Source organism: Cetorhinus maximus, chromosome 17, assembly GCF_964194155.1.
Source record: "Cetorhinus maximus chromosome 17, sCetMax3.hap1.1, whole genome shotgun sequence".
Taxonomy (NCBI): Eukaryota; Metazoa; Chordata; class Chondrichthyes; order Lamniformes; family Cetorhinidae; genus Cetorhinus; species Cetorhinus maximus.
In genome coordinates this window covers 60364760-60381130 of record NC_135895.1, presented here as the reverse complement: position 1 = coordinate 60381130, position 16371 = coordinate 60364760, and the positions used below count along the sequence as shown (strand labels likewise).

General features: G+C 44.3%; 1 protein-coding gene across 6 annotated transcripts in view; it reads left to right on the top strand.

Moving 5' to 3' along the window:
- Positions 1 to 16371, top strand: part of pde4ba (phosphodiesterase 4B, cAMP-specific a) — a 738960-nt gene that overhangs the window by 637428 nt on the left and 85161 nt on the right. The gene's annotated exons all lie outside the window — the stretch shown is intronic.

Genomic DNA, 16371 nt, shown 5'->3' with positions numbered 1-16371 from the left:
AGTTAGTACCATAGATGGAGTAGCCCAGCAGACAGTTCTCATGTAGAACACATTCTATTTATTTACAAAGGAACTCAGCAGTTACACTTGTGTGCTTACAACACCAACTCGGTTTCCACATTATAGACTCTAACTCTAGAATACTCCTACTGACTACTGACTTCTAAGGTAACCCACACTACTTTTCTGTTGAATACTAAGATCATGTGATCTTCTATTATAACATTCTTCTTGAAGGTATATTAAACATAGCACAACTTTCCTGCCTGTCCCCATAACTCTTCATTCCCTTGTAGATCAACAATCGGTTCTAACTCTGCCTTGAATATGTTAAAGACCCAGGCTTCTTAGGTAACTGAGAGACTTTGGAGGGTCAGGAGGTCCATGACATCCTATGTAACAGTGGCAAAGGAAAAATATCTACTCTATTCCTTTTTGACAAGTCTGCAGCTTTTCATACGGTTGACCACACTATGCTCCTCCAACACTAATCCACTGTTGTCTACTGGGTTGGACTGCACTCACCTGGTTCCATTCTTATTCATATAATCATAGCCAGAGAATCACTTGCAATAACTTCTCTTCATGCTCTTTCACCTGTACCTCCACTGTCCCTTGGCACCCTCCTATTTCTCATTTACACGCTGTCCCTTGGCGACATCATCCAAAAGCACAGCATTGTTTTTCACACGTACGCTGATGACACCCGGCTGTACCTCACGACTTCTTGAGTCCTTTACTATTGCCTCTAGACATGGCTATAGTAAATTTTTATGATCCTTGGCCAGACACCCAAGTTGTTGGTGAGATCAGTTAATGGGCCAGTAACATTTTGCTTAAAGAGGACAAAGTTTGAAATTCAAGACATTTACTCAGTGAATTTTGAATAAACAAAAATAAACTTTACGATACAAAGTCAAAAAGATAAAACAATTTACAATATCTATCTTATACTCTTAACTTTCAGGCTTAATATGAGATACATGTGAATTAACAAGTAGGCTGTGGTCGAACACATCACCCTGCATAATAAATGACAGATTCCACGGATTTCTCAACAACCCACCCAGGAACACTAACACCGAGTCAACCAATCTCACCGAAACTTTGGGTGAAATTTTACATTCCTACCAGCTACAGGAGTCATGGCAGGTGGGAGCGCAAAAGTCGGATTCCCGTTGGCGGGAAAACAGTTTCAAATTTTCCCCTCAGGACCTTATTGGCAGGTCAATTTTCCTGCTAATCCATGTCAGGAACCTCATTTGCATGCATTACCATTGAATACTTATTAAAACCACAATTCACCAGAATCATATTCTTCCTCCATGGTAATTAGACTGGTCTGATTCACAACCGAATATAAGAGATGTGCACTTGCCCACCTTCACTTCACTCATAACTTTGAGGTGTGAATAACATTCAAATTCTACCTGCAACAACGCTGCAGTCATCTCTCACCACTCCTCCGGCTCCTGGGCACTGGCCAAGCTGCTCTATCAGGCGATACTCTATTGTGTTTCATGGGCAGGGCTGCACTGTACCAGGTGAGACCAACCGGGAGTGGAGGAAGAACAGGCAGAGTCGTGCCAGGTAGGGGAAAGATGGGTGTGGATTGGGAGGAACAAGGGAAGGTGGGAGGAATGGCAGGCACAGGAATGAATGGGACGGAGTTGCTGGAGCCCAACATGGAAGGGGTGCAGTCAGACTTAGTGAGGGAGTGGGTGGCGGAGGGTATTGCACGAGAGGGAAGGAGTGCACAAAGACGCATGGCTGGGGGAGGGGGTGGTCTGAAGGAAGCTGGGGGCAAAGTGTCAGTCAGGCATGTACTCCAGGGACTGTTGGCAGATGGTCGGGGTTTGAAATTGAAGCCAGTCTAGAGACCGAGGACATATGGCCAGGTTTAGAAATTAAAGCCCTGGGGTGGCGCACTCCATGCTACAGAGCTATGCGTGGCATGCAAGTCTTGGCCCAGTCCAGGGAGGGGGAAGGCCTATCTGTGCAATGGGGGTTATGTGCAGCGTGGTGTGCAGGACATGGTCAGTTCTTTCCACACGGGGGTCCTGGGAATGGGAGGTTTGGTACTGGGCTACAGATCACAGTCATCATCAGGGCAGGCATCTGCAACCTGTAAGTGGGGAACTGATAATACAGTGGGGGGTAGTTGAAGCTCTCATTGGTGGGGCGGTCCCTGTAAGTCACAGTGCATATGGCCTCGAGTTGGGGAGGGGTGAGGTCCACATGAGGCATGGGGACATCCACAGTGATCGGTTCAGGAGGGAGGACAGGAATGTCGACCACGACAACTGTGGGCTCCAGGGTTAAAAGGGAGGTTGGAGAGTGATCAGGGGGAAGTGTACCTGCAAATCATGGGGTTCCAGAAAGATCGGAGGCACTTCCATGGTGACGGGGAGGTTGGAAGCTGGTCTCAAATATATGTGCAGCACCACCATGTTGTCAGCCCAATGAAATGATGCAGTTGAAAAATAACTTTGGAAAAAAATCGCCAGGGGAGGGGTGTGAGGGTCTGTGAGAGGAGTCCATTACTGGACTCTGGGCCAATTCAAGGGACACCCTAATTCTTTGTGAATGAACACATTGAGATCAAGGCTTAACTGAAAAATGTCATGAAGAGTCAACTGCAATGTGACTGATTTGGCCACCCTAACTCATGATGTGCTTTCTTACAATAAGATATTTGGGCTTGTGGCAGCATGTGAGCGGCTCTGATGGATCATATAACCATCACAGAGGAATTTGAAAAGGGCACGTTAACAGAGCACAGCTGCAGGACGAATGCAACATGCTCCAGGGAAGCCAGCACATAGCATTTAGGATCTACATGGCTAGCAGGGCACAAGGCTTGCAATTGTTAAATTGGGCACGACCCAGGGTGTACTGAAGATACCTCTCATTTTTGGAGATGAACGAGAAAGTATGCCACAGATGCCTTTGCCTGTCAAGGAATATGGGGCTTACATCTGCCACATTCTTCTGGATTCACCATATGGATTGGGAGGCCATCCCTTGCCAGTGGCTGTAAAGTTAACCGCCACACAACCTTTCTGCAAACAGCTCATTCCAGGGATCTACAAGGGACCTTTGCGGCATTTCTTAGTCCTCATCGCATAAATGCATAAGAGAAGTTATGGATGCCCTTTACAGTAAGGCACATCACTACATCCAGTTCACACTGGATGAAACCAGCCAGGCTGCAAGATTTCTGGGATTTGTGATGGTATCCAGCTTCTCATGTATGCAGGTTGCAATAGATTGTGCATGTCACTTTAAGAGCTCTGTGGCAGCAACCACTGATGTTTCAGCAACAAAAAGGTTCCAATCCCTCAACGTGCAGATGGTCCGCGATCATCAGAAGAAGATCGTGCATGTCTGTGCCAGGTTACCTGAGAGTTCACACAACTCCTACATCCTGACTCACTCACAGGTGCCTCAGATCTTCAAGGGATCACAATGCTTACAGGGTTGGCTGCCAGGTGATAATAGGTACCTGCCGAGGACTTGGGCTTATGACACCTATGCGTCGTCGTCCAAGTTCCTCGGAGGAGAGATACAATGCACCACATTCTGTAACAAGGTCCATCATAGAGCAAACGACTGGCATCCTGAAGATGCGCTCCCAATGTTTGGATCATTCCGGTGCGGCTCTGCACTGCGCTCCACAGAGGGTGTCCTGCATCATCGTAGTGTGCACTGCACAACCTGGCGCTTCAAAGAGGACATCACTTGCCAGAGAGAGACACGGAAGAGGCAGATATTTCCTTGGATGAGGAAGTCTTGGAAGGACCGGAACCTGAAGAGGGCCAGGATGGAAACATTCCGCGTAAGAATACCATCAAAGTGGCATGACGCAGAAGACTTGCCCGTGACATGCTGATTGCCACTAGGTTCCAGCAGGAGTAAGGTCACAAGGTGACTGGTGCACATTTCTCCTGTCCCTTAGAGGCATGGAGGTGATCAGGAAGTCATTCCCAATGATTGATCTCTCCAGCAAGCTCATTTTTCAGCATGGGACCAGTAACCCTCAAGGATAACGAGGGGATCTGAATTGGAAAGGTCAGCACCAAATGCTGCATGTGTCGCCTGTACGATGTGAAAGGCAGCACACACCGAGTCAACTGCATATTGTACAGTCTTTGTCACCAGCACACAACACTTTCAGCGGCCATTGAAATGTGGCATGGTTGCAATGAACATAATGCATCCAGGACAGGTGCTTTCACACTCACGAGGAACACAGCTCAGTGCTGATGCCGCAACATTAGATCTCACCCTCTAAGGCACAAATTCAGTTGTCTGTTGGTAGGCTTACAAGAGCATTTCTCTATCTATATGCACTTTTAAGCTCTGGCTTGACACATCTCCCTTAGAGGACACAAGCTAAATATAACAAATCTGAGGGACAGGAAGGCAGACCATTAAGGAGTGGGAGTGGGAGTGCCCTTGAAATAAGACAGCACATAGAATCATATGCAAGAGGCATTCACATGCTGAAGCATTGGGTCATAAAATAAAATTCTGTTTACAAAGGTGCATTATACATACAGTGAATGAGCATCTTTGCCACCAGCATGCATTCATAATTTCTTAACTTTACACACTCTACCACTTCGTCTAGGTACAGCCCTGACATCCACAGCAGGGGCGGAGACAACCTGCTGACTGCTATGCCTCATTGTCTGAGGACTTTGGTGGGTGTCCTTCAGAGGCCCAGACCTAGAGGGCCCCAGCCTGCTTTTGGGTCTCCAGCTGTGGGGCAGGTGCACCCTCCTCAGCCTGAGCAGCTGGAGTGGATGGGGTTAGACCCCAAGGGCATTGTGAATGGCTGGATACCCTTGGAGTGTCCCAGGTGGATATCCTCAGGGTGTCTGGCAGATGCTGCTCCTCCCTTTGGGTGCCCGAGGGCCCCTCCCTGAGGGAAAGGGGCATCTGGAGGGAGGTTGAGGTGCCCTGTCCCCCTCTCACTTAGCCACTGATGGATCCCACCTATTCGAGAGCAATGGAGTACAGGTCTGAGTGCAAATTCAGTAAGAACTGCTAGACCCCAGTCTCCAAAGCAGCCGTCACCCTTCCCATGGAGACCTCGAGGCACTGGCATGCCGAAGCCACGACATCAGAGAGAACGCGGACGGACTCCTCCATCCTTTGTTACGGTCTGGTGACTGTTTCTGACAACTTTGCCTGATGTTCCCCTGCCTGTCTTTGCATCTCCAGCATGTGTGAAATGGTCGACTGCAGAGGCTTATTATCAGACTCTGAATCAGCAGGGGCCTGTTCGCCAGCAGTCCTCCAAGTCCCAGAGACCTGGGCTGTCACTTGAGAGGATTTGCCAGTGAGGTGATCTCCCGATGGTGATCTATGATCTAGATCTATGACCCGCGAGGTGTGTGTCTCTGAGCTGGTGGAGGGTGCAGGTGAATGCAGTGACAGCTCTAGATTTAGTGGGCCCCCAGCAACATTATCCAAGGTTGACTGGGGTAGGGCTGAGGTGTGTCCCGGCCTGCTCCTGATGGTGTCTGGAAGAGAGAGAAGATAGAATTAGTTCCTGAGTAGGCGGAATCCAATATTTCATGTAACTCACTGTGAAGGTCATAATGTGTTTGACTAATGAAGGTTTCATCCATGCTGGGTTGTTGGGGCAGGCCAATCTTTGGCACAGGAGCAATCCCTGTCCTCTCCTGCCAACTTGGCTGCCTCCTCATGTAAGGGAATCAGCTCCTGAATCTTGGGGGTCCCTCCACCAGTCTGGGATCTCTCCCTCTTGCTGGGGGCTAGCTTTGCCTGCATGAAAACAGATGGAATGGAATGTGATGAGAACAGATGGAAGAGTAATTGGGAAGCGGTGCATGGCTGCTGTGCCCTCCCCAGTAAGGGCAGAAGCTGTTGATTGTGCTGGATACACGAGATGGTAGTGATGCTAAAGTCTGTGTGAGACATTCAATCCCTTCTACTAACAGTGTGTGAGATCCCTGTGGACTGTAATCCCTAGAGTGCCTGATGCCCTTATGAGAGTATGAGTCTAGAGTGAGTAGAGGATAGACTTACCCTGACAGAGTGGATGAGATCATTCATCTTCTTTCTGCACTGCAGAGAATTTCTTCTTTGAGTGCCATGGGCACAAACCTCCCAGGCAACCTTCTCCCAGGCTCCCAAGGTCAGGTTGGTTGCCCTCCTGCTGGCATCCCTTGGGAACAGAACATGTCGGTGTTGTCGGATGGCCTGTCGGAGAAGCCGAAGCAAGGGGCACAGGGCTTGCTTCTCTGGGTGGACATTGCGTTCAGTGATAACATACAGCAGGCCTGCGGAGAGTGAGTGTGTGTTTGGGCACTGCTTAAATATAGTGCCAGGATCTTCGAACTGATGAGGTAATGGCAGGCGGATGAATCAGTGCCTGCCCCGCCATGTGATTTGGCGAGCAGCTCGCTGATGCATAATTAATGAGGATGATCAGGTGGCAGAACCCGCCCCACTGACTAGCGGGAAACACGCTGACTTTGCCGTGTGCAACTGCCCTTAGTCTGAAAAACGGAAAATTCTGCCCTCCATCTCCCTCACGAGGTTTTCCAATATTCACCTTTGAAAACCCCGCCTTGAAATTCTCTCCAAAAATTACTCCAACTTGGATGGCATCAACAACAGCCACCTCGCAGGGTTTCAATCCTGTCTCCTGAGATTCCATTCCCCTGGATTCCTGAGTACTCGCTCAAGCACCAACTCACAAGCACAACTTTTGCTGTTCGGCTGCGCTGTGCAGAACATTACTGTCCAAAGGGTTATCCTTGCCCCAACAGCCCACAGCATGAAGTCACCAACTTTCAACTGCCTTCTTGATGGATCTTCTGGGTTTCTCTTGAGCCCTGTTCAATTACCAGACTCTGGGCATCAACAACGGCCCACCTCGCAGGGTTTCCATCTCACCTTCTGAGATTCCATTCCCCTAGATTCCCAAGTATACACCCAAGCATCAATTTACAGGCACAACTTCAGATCTTCAGACATGCTGAGCAGAACACTAAGGTAATTTTGAGTTTCATAACAAAATTTTCCTTGGAAGAAAGAAAGCTTCACTACGGTGATGGTTTCTTTACAATGGCTTTACATTATGTTTACAAGAAGTACTTAACATCATAAACTTTTAACAAATAGCTTATTACATACTATACAGATAATTTTTTTCATTTTGTTCCACAAGTACACATATTGTACAATAAAGTTGCAAAGATTTAACCAAGAGAAAAGCCAATACATGTAACAAGTAGGATAAGCAGGATTTAAATGACATAGAATTATCGTAATTCAGAATCTGCCTTTTCTCCTACCCTCTTTCTTTAAACTCTGAATAGAACACCAAGTTACATGGTTTTTGGCCATAACCTTTTCATAGTCAACCAAAGGTAGTGAACATACATTAAAGTTTTCTTCAGAAACATCTTGACCAACTTATATTTGTATTGTGTACCAGGGTTTTCAACCTGCTGGTGTGACTGCAAACCAATATCCTGGCTGTCTTCCTCTCTTCACACATGAGGCCGGCCCGGAAGTGGCTGGGAAACAGTCCGCCGCCTGCGATCGGCCCCATACCGCAATTTCACGCTGGCTGGCCAATTAACGGCCAACCAGAATGAAATGCGCTGAAAGGCTCAGCGCTGCTGGGGTGGGAACGAAAGGAGAGCGGGCGCCGAAGTCTGCGCATGCGCAGGGGAGCACACAATGAAAGCTGCCTGAAGGCAGAGAGCTGCCTCAGGGAGCTGAAGAATATAAAACCCTTAAATAAAGATGTGGAAAATGTGAAAAAAATGTCCCCACATAGGATTCACTCACATAAACATAGACATAATAAAAACTTGGTAAAAGCATTTTTTTAAATTAATGTCAGAAACCTCATCTTGCCCCTCAAAAATGCAAAGGCAGTCTGGCCGATTCGCCCGCCCACCCGCCAGACATAAGATTAGATGGGCAGCGAAAAATAGTTGTTAATTAATGGATTACTTGCCTTAATAGGCCTCTTAATTGTCGTTGGGCGCGCTGCCGACTCTCGTGTGCGCTTGCTGACCGAAATATCGCACGAGTGAGTGATGACATCGGAACTCTCGCCTGACATCATCGCGCGCTATTTTACGCCCGATCGGGTCAGGTGCCTGTCTGCCTGCGGGACATAAAATTCTGCCCATGGATTCATATTGGTCATGGTATATGTCACAACTGATTTTCACACAGGTTTTTCAGCTTTAATGTAGAAGAAGATGGGGTTTTTCTTACTTTTCTTTTTTGTTAATGGAAGTGTGCCTTCAATTGGTCTTTTAGGTTTGCTACAGAAACCATGTATGTTTCAAAATTATCTTCCTCAATTGCCTCCTCCATAACAAATTTTCTCTCTCATTGTTTTGATCAGCACCAGATGAATAAACTTCACGGAGGAAATTTTCCTCTCTCTTTGCTCAAGCCATTTTCTAGCTTATCTCAAAGATATGCTACAGCCTTCTACACATTCGTTCTTTTCCTGTTGATGTTTCAAAAATGGAACTTCTCCATTTCTTTCTCAATTTTATCCAAGTATTTGTTTACTCTTTTATTAACCAATTCTTTTTCAAGCTGATTAATCTTTTCATTCAGCTCAGCAACTGCTCTGGTCAGTTCAGTTTTCTTTGTTAAAGTCATTTGTGGAACCCTTACACAAGGTTAACAAAGTCACATTGGCATTCAGTTCGTTTTGGAATCTTTCTTCCATGGTTACTGATTGCTCCTTAGACTCTTTCAATTTACTCATTAGGTCCTCGATCTGTTTCTTAAAATTTTCCTTATCTGCTTTCCGCATCTGGATTTGCTCCTCCGTACCATACGTCTCCACTTTCATGTTCTCCAGATTGCACTGAAGTTCAAGAATCTCATTACTTTTCATGACAAAGTTCCAACAGTTTCAGTTTTGGTTTTTAATTCTACATTCAACCAACTTGTTCTGATTCATCAGCAATTCCTTTTCCCGTGATTGATGCTCAAGTGTTCTCATCAGTTCTTGTTTTTCATTAGCAAACATCTTTCGTGTGTGAAAGTTGGTTCTCTTCACATCAGGTTTTCCTTTAATTGCTCATTATCGCAATAAACTTCTTAAGTTTAGCCACAGCAGTTTTTAGGAGTTTGGCAAGATCAACGTGATCAAGTGCCTGATGGAATACAGTTGTCGCCGTGTTACTGTCTATGCTGGCCACATCATTACCCAGAATAAAATCTACCCCTTCAATAGGAACTAGGAACAATTGTCACAGTAGCAATTTCATTTACTAAGTCACTTCATAAATTTATTTAACACAAGGGAACAGGTTCATAAATCCCATTAATACCCCCTATACTCCCTATTAATACTTTTTTCTTCATCATTACTATCGATGGGTCAAAATCCTGTAACTCCCTCCCTAACAGCACTGTGGGTGTACCTACAACATATGGACAGCAGCAATTCAAGAAAGCAGCTCACCACCACCTTCTCAAGGGAAATTAGAGATGGGCAATAAATGCTGGCCTAGCCAGCGATGCTCACATCCTATGAATGCTTTTAAAAAAAATCAAACTATCTGGAACACAAATTGTATCATCAGCCACCATCAATGACTAACCTGCACCAGTGTCTCTCAAAGTATTAATTTGTTTACTTGTTTTGTTGGAGGAGGAAGGGAACACTTCTCTCTTCGACCCAGTAACCTCACTGACTTTAGCAGTAGTCAAGGAAGAATCCCTTCACTATCCTGAGCCATATCCCCCTTTCAAGTAGGTTCTGAGGGAACATGCTTCACTTGTACAATTGCTTTGGTTTTTATCACCCATTTCCTTTGCTGGTACAGCCTTTAGGAGTCTTTAGGATTCCTGAAATGTTCTTATTACTGCCACTGGTTTACTGTTGAATTTCCAACAATGGGCTTTGACAATAAAAGCAGACTGGTTTATTCACATTCCTTTTATTCTCTACACTATCATTTCTATTGAATGGAACAGCTTCTGCCTCCTCCGTAAAGCTAGATTGTTTTCTATTCCTCCAGCTTCCCTGTGGATTTACAAATGGAGATCTACTGCCCCTTAACTGCTAATGTGATATATCATGCCCATCTGCCAGAACTTCTGTTTCCTAAATCTTAGAAACCTTACGGTCTTCCAGGTGTAAACTAATAGCTGTTGGGGTACTATTTTGAAATTCTCTCAGTATCACTGGTTTCCTCACATTCTCAAAATTTTGTTCTAACCTCAGGGATCGAAACCACCAGTCCCCCAGCATTTTATTCTCCCTAGCAAGCCCTACAAATGTTTCATTTGGTCTTTTATTTAAAGTCCAAAATTTCATCTGAAATGCTTCAGGTACAAGCTCGTAAGCATTAAGCACTGCAGTTTTAACTACCTCACAATTTATGGATTGTTCTTCTGAAAGTCTGTAATATACATCCATAACCTTCCCGACCTAAACGCTTTGCAAAATGAGAGTCCATATGGCCTTTGGCCACTTTAGCTTTGTAGCCACTTTTTCAAACAAGATAAAATATCTCTCAATTTAGGCAGTAGATGAAGACTCTTTATTATATCAAAGTTGGGAATGGAACTCGATTCCTCATCCAAACTATTAGGCTCTCTTAAACCCCATAACCTAGACTTTTCTCTCGTCAGTTCACGCTGTCTGATTTATTACTCTCTTTGAAACTCTCTATCTCCTTCTTTATCTCTTTCCTCCCTTGCTAAATTCTCTCTCTGGAGTTCAAGTTCAAACTTTTGCACTTCTATTTCTTTTGCTCTTTTTCCAATTTCAGCTTTTTCATTTTTTCTTTCACATGTTCAAATTTCTGCTTTTCTCTATCTCCTTCTATCATAAGCTGCTTTATCTGCAACTGAATTCCAGCTAATTCAACTGACTTGCTATCCAGATTAAGCTTTTCTGCTTCCAATCCCAGATGCCGTGCTATTACCTCAACTTTGTCTGCTTTCTTAGTCCCTGCTTTAAACTCTAACTTTAACTCTTCTCCTAATGCAATTAACCTAGCGTGGAAGTTCGCGCATGTGTGCGGGTGCGTGTAGTAAAAGCTCCCTGAGGCACAGAGCTACCTCAGGGAGCTGAAGATTTTTTAAATAAAAAATAAAGAGTTTAAAAATGTTAAAAACACATCCTCGCTCATGAATGACTCTGTCACATGAGCAGGGACATGTTAGAAATTAGTTTGAAAATTTTTTTCTTAATCACTGATCAAAACCTCATCCCGTCCATGGATGAGCTTTCGCAAAACATCCAAAGGCTATCTGGCTGATTCGCCTGCCTGCCAACAGCTGGCCAGGCAGCGAAAAATTTCTTTTAATTATGATCTTAATGGCCTTAATAGGCTGCTTAATTGTTGGCAGGCACGCTGCCAACTCCTGCGCGTGCCCGCCGACTGAAATATCACGTAAGTGCACAATGATGTCGGGATGCTCACCCGACGTCATTGCGCGTGATTTCACGCTCGTTCGGGTTGGACTTACGCCTACCTGATGAGCAAAATATTCTGCCCTAAATATGATATATTGAGCCACATGTTAATAGAGTGGTAGAACATTCTAGAAGGAGCCTGCATGGAGACAGCAGCACCATGCATAGCAGTCACTGGGATCTGTACATAGTTAAGGATTACTAGTAAACCATTTATGTTTAAACATACAAAACTGAAGATCTCATCAATGAGACACCAAACGAACCTGGAACAGAACACTTTCCTTTCCCACTCTGTCTCTCTCTCCTTTCCCATTCTGTCTCATCCCCATCTCCTCCTCCTTCATCCTCATCCTCAGAAAAACTCAGCACGTCTGACAGCATCTTGCACGTCATTTTACACTCGTTCGGGTTGGGCGCATGCCCACCCGATGAGCAAAATATTCTGTCCTAAGTGAATCGTGGGTTCCCAAAGGAATCAATGTTAAAGCTGCAATTAGGTTTCTCTGGTTTTCAGGGCCAGAAATGTCCAATGTACAAGTTGAAATACTGTATCGTACATGTGCAGCGCTGTGCATCCTAGCTGGATTAACTTGCAAAAAAAAATAAATCACTGGATATAACAGAAATATTGTATAAATTCAAATTAGATAATATTAAATCACCCAAAAAAGCCCTGAATAGCACAGCTTTTGTGTCTCACCCGCAGCACTCCTGAAACTCAGTTCAACTTTTTGCTTGCTTTCTGTTGTAAGTGCCTGCATGCCATTATAATGTAAAGATGCTTGGCTGAGCAAGAGTTAACATAAGGACAATAGCACCACCCACAGTATGGTATATAGAGTCACATGGTAATAGACTGATAGAACATTCTAGAAAGAGCCTGCATGGAGACAGCGGCACCATGCATGGCAGCAATTGGGATCCGCACATGGTTGAGGATTACCAGTAAATGGTTCATGTTTAAACATACAAGACTGAAGATCTCATCAATGAGACACCAAACGAACCTGGAACATAACATATTCCTTTCCCACTCTCTCTCTCTCTCTCTCTCCTTTCCCATTCTGTCTCAAGCCCATTTCCCTCCTCCTTCATCCTCATCCCCACCCCAGATCATTGTTGTGACTCAACAACCCGAGGCTCTGGCCAACTCTCAGACTGAGGCTGCACTTGGGCCCGGAGCCTGGACCCTGGACCTCTTCCTGACATTCTACAGTGGGACAAGCCCCTTGGGCCATGGATTGAGTTGGGAGGCCACGGATAGAGCTGGGGGGCTGCTCCCTCTCCTCCCCACCACCACCACACCACCACTCCGAGTTACTCGCACTTCACCATTCAATCTGTGGATGGCAGCTTCCTGTCTCAAGCCGCCAGGGCACCGCACCAAATGGCGGTGACAATGCCAGCCAAGCTTCTGGGTGAGGCTCCCTGCCCTGTGCTCCTGCTCCTGGATCTTGGGCCTCGCTCTCTCCCCATAGCCTCATGGGCTGAATGTTACTTGCCATATCAGCCCAAACTTGAATATTGTCCAACTGAGCTGGTACTGCTTCATTATCTGAGGAATAGAGAGAATGGAACTAAACACTATGCAATTAGCAATGAACTTTTACTATTGGTGAAATTGCCGAAGATAATGGGATCTAAGATGCTGACCTGAGAATCTCTTGCAATGATGAGCTGGGGCTAAGATCACTGGCTTCCAACACCATCTTTTTGTGATAGGTAGGACTCAAACCGCTGGAGAATTTCTTTATGAATAAAATGAGGTATCGCAGTTGCTATTTTTGTTTATTTTTAGTGAAAAAACATCCAGCAAGTTTGGGTAGGAGGAAAATATCTTGGTTTCTACACCTGGAGTTATATAATCCTATTCGAGTATGTTTGCAGAAAGTTTTCTGACAAATTAGCCTTGTTGTGTTTCTCTTTAATCCAGATAACATCAAACAATGAATATAATTCTATTTTTTCAGTAACATAATATGGGTGTTTGATTAATTGGCCCTGCTTCCCTTGCCGGAGGGCAAAAGTTCCACGCCTTACAAAGTCAGCTGAGAATTCCTGACGTTGGTGAGATTGATTGTAACCATCCTTTTTCCTCTAGGTTGTAGTGTGAGTCTGTCAGAATCCTTGAGGAAAATCAGGTCTATTTTTTGGTTAAGTCAAATACAGTCTTGTTTTCAAGTGGTAAAAGCACATGCTGCCTTGTCATGACTTTATTTGCTGGTCTTTGCAACTGTTTCATATAAATCCTGGATAGTTAATAGATTGTTGTGTAATTGAGCCCGTGGCTTATCAACCAATTCATACATTAAGACAAGAAAACCTTTGGTGGGTGTGGAATTTAAATAATATATAAATTATGCTAGGATCAAAGACCATCATGTTTCATGAAATCCAACTACAATGTTGGCTTTGAGAAAAAGAATATATTAAACATTATTGGAAAAGGAAAAAGCCAATTAAGAAGAGTCGAATTCAGGTGACTTGCTTGTGTTAATTAAATAATTAATATACTTTGTACTAGAAAATTTGTGCATTTTGCATTCTATTGAAACTCCTATTACAATTTGTAATGCTGGCAAGAGTGGATGAAAATTTGGATTTTATTGCAATAGCTAACTAATCTCTGTAGATAAACAAAAGATGGAAAATAGAAAAAGGTATTGTTTGTTGTTTTTCCTACCATTCAACTGCTATTAATAGGCTCACCTTGGAAGACCTCTGCCTTGTCAGATCCGCATCTTTGAAGTGAAAATTTTTTAATGCTGTATTTGCATTGGAGCACCATCAGTACACTAAAGTCAGCATAAGTTCGCTATTTAAATTAGGTGCTTCTGGCTGTAGATGCGATGCTGGTATTTCCTTGCTATTTGGAGACAACTAATGAGGATAACACAGTTAGCCATGAGCACTCTGATCACTTATCTTCCTTAAATAAGGCAGTTCCTCAGATACTGAAGCAATCCATATCCATGTGCAGCAAGAGCTGGACAACATTCAGGCTTGGACTGAAAAGTGGTTAGTAATATTTGCGTCACACAAGTGCCAGGCAATGACCACTTCAACAAGAGAGAATCTAACCATCTCCCCTTGACATCCTGGCATTATCATAGCTGAATCCTACACCATCAACATTCTGGAGTTACCAGAAATTTAACTAGAACAGCCATATAAACACTAAGATAAAAGCAAAAAACTGTGGATGCTGGAAATCCAAAACAAAAATAAAAATAAAAATACCTGGAAAAACTCAGCAGGTCTGACAGCATCTGCGGAGAGGAGCACAGTTAACGTTTCGAGTCTGTATGACTCTTCAACAGAACTAAGGAAAAATAGAAAAGAGGTGAAATATAAGCTGGTTTAAGGGGGGGGGGGGTGGGACAGGTAGAGCTGGATAGGCCTATCACTGGCCCTCTATCCAGCTCTACCTGTCCCACCCCCTCTTAAACCAGCTTATATTTCACCTCTTTTCTATTTTTCCTTAGTTCTGAAGAGTCATACGGACTCGAAACGTTAACTGTGCTCCTCTCCGCAGATGCTGTCAGACCTGCTGAGTTTTTCCAGGTATTTTAATTTTTATTTTTGTTTAGCCATATAAACACTGTGGCTACAAGAGCAGGTCAGAGGCTGGGAATTCTGCAGCAAATAATTCACCACCTGATACCCCTCAAGGGCGCAACTCAGAAGTGTGATAGAATACTCTCCATTTGCCTGGATGACTATAGCTGCAACGATACCAAGCTCAACACCATCCAGGACAAAGCAGCCCACTTGATCAGCACCCCAGCCACCACCTTAGACATTCATTTCCTTCACCACCATCACACCTGCACGAAGTGACAAAAGTGTTTACCACATACAAGTTATGCTACAGCACTCGCTAAGCCTCCTTTCATTTTCAATCTCTACCACCTAAAAGGACAAGGGCGGCAGACATATGAAAACATCTTTTGCAAGTTCCCCTCTAAGCCACACACCATCCTGACTTGAAACGATATTGTTATTCCTTCACTGTTGATGGGTCAAAAACCTGTAACTCCCTTCTAAACAGCACTCTGGGTGTACCTACACCAGATGGACTGCAGCAGAAGGTTGCTCACCATCACCTTCTCAAGGGCAGTTAGAGATAGGCAACAAATGTTGGTGTTGCTACCGATGCTCACTCATGAAAGAATTTTTAAAAACATTTTTACCTCTCTAGCCTGTGTGCACCTTCACCAGGCAAGAAAGGATCCATGGCTAGAAAATGAAGAGTACATTTCAATCTCAAAACAACCATCTGTTTTCAATATTGTCCATATGCAATCTGTTCTAACTTTGGAATGGCTTTAGAGATTCCCCAGCACTAGGACTGAAGTATATTACAAAGCCGCTCACGTTGAGTGATAGGGAAACTCGGTATAAGTTACTAAGCAGTTGAAAGATGAATCTCCTCTTTTGTTATGCCGACAAACTGGCAAACCTGCATAACCTGAAAAAGCAGATGTGAAAATGGAACAGGGGCTTGTTACACTGAATCCTCTGCCCACCGATATGCACCTTTGTTTTACTGTCAGAAGTGAGAGAGGGCGTAAGAAGCATTTGCCCACTACCAAGCAAACATATGCAAATGGTATTGTAATAATGCAACCCATTCAATTCTCCATGATTTTTGCTTCATCCACGTTCAATGAGATACAACCAGGGTTACTGGCTTTCCCAAATCAGCTGTCAAGGCAGAAGTGCAATTTATAAAGGAAAATGCAAATAAAACTTCTTTTGCCTGTAAAAACCCCTTTTTCCAGATCTTTCTCCTTCACTATTTTAAAAATTATTTTTACTTTAGGCACCTGCCGAAAGCCATACATTTTTGGTATCAGCATGTGGGACTGTCCAATTTCTAACACTCATCCAGTCTAAAGGGACCACTGTAGGAT